General features: G+C 39.8%; 1 protein-coding gene across 1 annotated transcript in view; it reads right to left on the reverse strand.

The window, feature by feature from the left end:
* Positions 1–4,129, reverse strand: part of RAD51D (RAD51 paralog D) — a 61,327-nt gene extending 57,198 nt beyond the window's left edge. Inside the window, exon 1 of the mRNA XM_077482161.1 lies at positions 4,072–4,129. The gene's annotated coding sequence lies outside the window, so the exon portion shown is untranslated. The remainder of the gene's footprint in view (positions 1–4,071) is intronic.
* Between the last annotated feature and the right edge of the window lie 1,871 nt (positions 4,130–6,000).

A 6,000-nucleotide genomic window follows, 5' to 3' on the forward strand; every position in this document is an offset into this window, starting at 1 on the left:
CAGGGAATCGCTGAAAATGCCGATATCTGAATGATGTCTGTAGCCTCAGGCATCATTCAGATATAAGCCCGGAAAGTCGAGGCCTTCATATGACGTACCTTGGGCGTCAAGCGGTTAAAGAAGAAGACAATATGCATTGCATTTTGAGATTTCATTATTTGGTGCATCACGAATGTGAATTCTCATTATTAATTACGAACGCTAGTTTACAAGACCGGCCACTTCTGGCCCGGTCTGGTGTTTGTATATTGGACTTTTGTCCAATGGACTTGTGTACACACGCTCAGAAAATCTGACAATAGACCGTTGTCTGCAGAAAATTTTGAAGCCTGCCATCCAACATTTGTCCGCGGAAAATCCGAAAACAATTGACCGACCATTGTCAGATGGAGTGTACAAACGGTCGGATCTTCCGCCAATGAAAAGACTAAAAATAGGACTAAAACTAAAATGCCATTTTAGTCAAAAGACTAAAACTAAATTGAAATTTGACTTCAAAATTAAGACTGGTCTGTAATGCATGTTCATACCTCAATAACATAAATAATAACATATTCGATTTTTCACTCCAGCAGTATATAAGTTTAGAAATTGTAGAGAAATTTTAAATAATGCATTACAATTTAATCACACCCATTAGATTTTAGAGGACTAAAATTTGTTTTCGTCAACTAAAATGTACGGGAGATTTTAGTCGACTAAAATGTAGGACATTTTAGTCAACTAAAATTTACTGGCGATTTCGTCGACTAAATACAACTAAAATTAAAACAATTGCAAAAGACTAAAATGGGACTAAAACGAAAATTCCATTTTAGTCCTAAGGCCGCGTACACACGGGCGGATTGTCTGGCCAACTTAGTCCGCTGAAACGTGTTTCAGCGGACAATCCGCTCGTGTGTGGGCTTCAGCTGACTTTTTCAGCGGACAGTCTGGCGGACTAAGTCTTTCGGAATTTCCGTAATACAGTCCGTCCAAACTTGGTTTCAGCGGACAGTCCGCTCGTGAGTAGGCAAGTTGGACGGACTAAGTATGGCGCATGCTCAGAAAGGATTTACACGGCCGAAGGTTGCATTGCAGTGTATTGGACATCGAATTTCTAGTCCCGTCGTACGTGCCGTACACGTCATCGCGCAAGCTTTCAGCGGACTGTCTGTTCGTCGTGTGTGGTCAAGTCCGTTCATTCAAAAGTAGGACGGACTGTCTGTCGGATTGTCTGACGAACTTAGTTGGCCAGACAATCCGCCCGTGTGTACGCAGCCTCAGACTTATGCCTTGTGCACATGGTCAGAAATTTTGTCGGAAAAGGTCCGATCTGCTTATATTGTCGGAAAATCGATCGTGTGTGGGCTCTATCGGACTTTTTTTTTAATTGGATCTGACAGAAAAATCAGATCTGACTTTTTCCGACCGTTTGTAGAGAATTCCGATCGGACAAAGTGTCACGAATGTGCAGATCAAATTACTAACCAAAGCTACTAGCCACAACGTAGTCCCGTCACAACAAACGAATGTCATCACATTCCGAACGATCAGATTTTCCGACAGCTTTGTCCGACCGTGTGTATGCAACACCAGTTTAGGACAAAATCCGTCGGGAAAAATCAGACGGATTTTGTTGTCGGAATGTCCGACCGTGTGTACAAGGCATAAGACTAAAACTAAATGGAAATTCGCTGGCAAAATTAACAGTGCTGGAAAACCAGCACTCAACCAACTCCCGACCTGCGCTCTCAGCCAATTGCAGAAAGTGCTGATTGGAGTGATCTGGCGGGGGGGCCGTCCCGTCCCCTTGTCAGAACACAGCAGCTCAGCAGCGGAGATTGCTGTATAATGTCGGATGATAAGTACAGCGTCTCCGACCGGAGCTGACAGTTTTTTCATCCAAGCTGTTGTATGGAAAAAAAACTTGTAGTGTGTACCCGGCTCTAGACAGGAGGTGTGTTGGATTACCAGGTGAAATAAAGGAAATAAGTAAAAAACAAAAAAAAAACAAAAAAACAATGCAGCTACAGGATTGGCAAGTTGTAATTTATATTATTATATTTTTGTTTATGATTTTATTACTGCTTGACCATTTGCAATTCTGGTGTATATGTGGGTCACATATTTTCATTTTATAGTAAAATGATCACCTACATCATAACAATAGCATAATAAAATGCAAGGCCATTGTAATAGATTTGTTAGTGGTTTGTTTGGAAGGTCATTTGTAAATGGTAAAGAAAACTTGAAACTCAAATACTAAATGCACAAATAATCCCATTGTAATAGAAACTCTAGAAAGAGCTCCTAATTTACATGACATGGGTCGCTGCCATTAGCTTCAGCCCCCCCCGTTCGGTTTGCACCAGAACATGCAAACAGGCAAAAAAATTGTTCGAAAAGGTAAACACCGTTAAAGTCTATGGGACACGGCCATGAATAATCAAAAGTGCTAATTTTAAAGGCTTATATGCATGGTATTGTCATAAAAAGGGTTTAGGGACCTGAGTCCTTCCCCAGGGGATATGTATCAATGCAAAAAAAGTTTTAAAAACTGTGTTTTTTCGGGAGCAGTGATTTTAATAATGCTTAAAGTGAAACAATAAAAGTGTAATATTCCTTTAAATTTCGTACCTGGGGGGGTGTCTATAGTATGCCTGTAAAGGGGCGCCTGTTTCCCGTGTTTAGAACAGTCTGACAGCAAAATTACATTTCTAAAGGAAAAAAAGTAATTTAAAACTACTCGCGGCTACAATGAATTGTCGGTCCGTAATACACATAAAAGTTAATTGATAAAAACGGCATTGGGATTTCCCCACAGGGGAACCCCACACCAAAATTTTTCCAAAAAATGCGTGGGGGTCCCCCTAAATGCCATACCAGGCCCTTCAGGTCTGGTATGGATATTAAGGGGAACCCCGCACCAAAATGTTTAAAAAAATGGTGTTGGGGTTCCACCTCATAATCCATACCAGACCTGAAAGGTCTGGTATGGATTTTAAGGGGAACCCCGCACCAATTTTTTTTTAAAAAATGGTGTGGGGTCCCCCCAAAAATCCATACCAGACCCTTATCCGAGCATGCAACCTGGCAGGCTGTAGGAAAAGATTGATACATGTACCCTGAGGCAGGACCCAGGTCCCCAAACACTTTTTATGACAATACCATGCATATAAGCCTTTAAAATTAGCACTTTTGATTTCTCCCGTAGACTTTTAAAGGGTGTTACGTGGCTTTTGAATTTGCCAGGAACACCCAAACATGAGTTTGACTCAAACATAAAGCTCATCCCTGGTTACAGCTATGTGTCTGTAGACTGGGCACCCCCATTGTTGCTCTAATCATTGAATGTGGGTACAATAGGTTATCATCTAATCATTTCTATATTGTTAATTTTATAATAGACTTCCTGCTTTATCCCACTGACACCCCGATTCTCATTTTCCCATACTAAAATCTTAGGTATCCTGTAATGGCCACCTGAGAGATGTGAAAGGATTTAAAGTACAGGTAAAGGCAAAACTTTTTTGGGGTTTTGGACAGAGTGGAGATGGATTAGAAGATTTGTCAGATTTTATCGCTGTCTGTGGCCCCAATTAGGGAGATCCATTCTCCCTCTTTGTCCTGTTTACCGTTATCATTGAAAGTAAAAGAAAATCACAAAGTTTGGGTTGTCTCCAGAACAGTAATAGAGGGGAAATCTTACAATGGGGCCACTAATTCTGGTGGCCTGGGGGTCCTCCAAGGGACTACCGTCATTTGGAGGGATGTCCCCTCACTTCCTGTTTTGGCTCTAGACAGGAAGGGAAAGGGACATTTCCCCAATTGAACACAGGTGGAAAAAAAGATAAACTGACAGGGGTTATGACCTTCCATTACTCCAAAATTTTTGAAAAACTTCCTGTAGTTCTACTTTAATTTTTGACAGTTGCAGGTACCTGCAATCCATATGACTTTGCAGAGGAACATATTTAAGTACCCAAGATCGTTCTGAGACGGTTCTTGTTGTTTAGTAGCAAGATCAGGGAATGATATGAGTAGAAAATCCCTAAAACAAGTAAGCAAGATAAAAGTGTGTTCAGTTACCAGTGTTGTTGACCACCGAAGATCAAAGTCTGCACTGTCTGCACTACTTCACAGTTCGTAAGAGGTGTAAGTATTCAAGGTGTTGAAGTCAAAGAACAAAGATCACAACAGTAAAAGGGAGCAATACTATTGGACAACATATAAATGATTAATCCACACTTCTGCTTTTTATTGGTTATTTACTGGCAAGAACAATTTCTTTCTACAACAATTAAACTAAAAATAGTTTCTAAGGCTCCCTACATAAATCAATTAGTCATCATCTGAGGACATTGCAGCCAAGACGGTGAATTATGTCAGAGTTGATACTTATTCATTAGGTGTAATTACATGCCATTACAACATATATGATGATGTTTATTATCTTGGCTCTACAGTGTTATGCTGCACACTGTTTGCCCCTTAAAATAGTTTTTATATACAGTCCTTCCTATTAAATCCCACCAAACACCATATAACACCAAAAATTCATCTTAAGGCACCTCACTACCTATTTTACAAGATGCAATTCAATGCAATTAAATTCAATAACATTTTTGCTTTTACAGATGAAAGTAATTTTTGCTGGGTGGAATAAAAAGAACATATACAGTATAAAATATTAAGGAGATATACCTATTATAGTTTTTAAGACTGGAGTTTTTGTTTTTTTTACACACAGGACATATATCTTTCTAAAGCTGTCAATGATTTTAACCACTTCAGCCCCAGAAGATTTCCCCCCTTAATGACCAGGCCATTTTTTGCGATACGGCACTGTGTCCCTTTAACTGACAATTGCGTGGTCATGCGACTTTGTACCCAAACAAAATCAATGTCCTTTTATTCCCCACAAATAGAGCTTCCTTTGGTAATATTTGATCATCTCTGCATTTTTTTTGCGCTATAAACAAAAAAAGACTGACAATTAAAAAAAAAAAAACAGTATGTTTTACTTTTTGCTATAATAAATATCCCCCAAATTTTTCTAAAAAACTAATTTCTTTATCAGTTTAGGCCAATATATATTCTTCTACATATTTTTGGTAAAAAATATCGCAATAAGCGCATATGGATTGGTTTGCGCAAAAGTTATAGTGTCTACAAAATAGGGGATATATATATTTTTTTTAAATCAACCAGGTTTATTTCGATTTACAGTGCATACATGTTACAGATTACATTTACAAAAATGGTACATATCGTACAGATCCCCAAATAACAATTGTATAACCATCTCAAATCTTCAATGTCACATCACATTTTATGCATAAAATAAATAAAGCAAAAAGGTACCTTGTGTCAGTGTTTTGGCTTACTTCACTACCCATGGGCCGGAGGATGTACTTGTCATTTACATTACTATGTATTGTGCATAAACAGGCTATGATCAAGTTCTAGACTCCTGCAGCCACCTGTCCCAGATTTTGTAGTATTTCTCAGGACATCCCCTATTGGTGTATATAAATTTTTTGTAGGGGAGGGTGTTGTTTATTTCTGCTTTCCATTCTGCAATGCTCGGGGGACAAGTCCTCATCCATTTCCTAGCTAATGTCTTTCGTGCTGTGAATAACGTCTCGTGTAGAAATGTCTTCATGTACCTGTCGGTCGAGTCTGGCAAGAGTCCTAAAAGGCACATTTTTGGGTCCAGCGTGGCCGGAGAGCCCATTTCGTCATGTAGGAATCTTACTATCTGTGTCCATAGTCCCTGTACTTTGGGGCATGACCACAGTAAGTGAATGAATGTTCCTGTCTCCCTTCCACACATTTGGCACAAAGTGGACTGGGAGCCTCTGTACCTGGCAACCCTGAGGGGGGTAAGGTACGCTTGATGGAGTATGTAAATTTGGGTTAGCCTGTCCGACAGTTTTGGCAAAACTGCCTTACAGAATTCCAGAGCTTCCTCCCATTCCCCGTCTTCGATAGGTCCCACCGCCCTTTCCCAGCGAG

Source organism: Lithobates pipiens, unplaced genomic scaffold (genome assembly GCF_037356315.1).
Source record: "Lithobates pipiens isolate NorthernLeopardFrog02 unplaced genomic scaffold, aLitPip1_a1.2 Scaffold_16, whole genome shotgun sequence".
Lineage (NCBI taxonomy): Eukaryota > Metazoa > Chordata > Amphibia > Anura > Ranidae > Lithobates > Lithobates pipiens.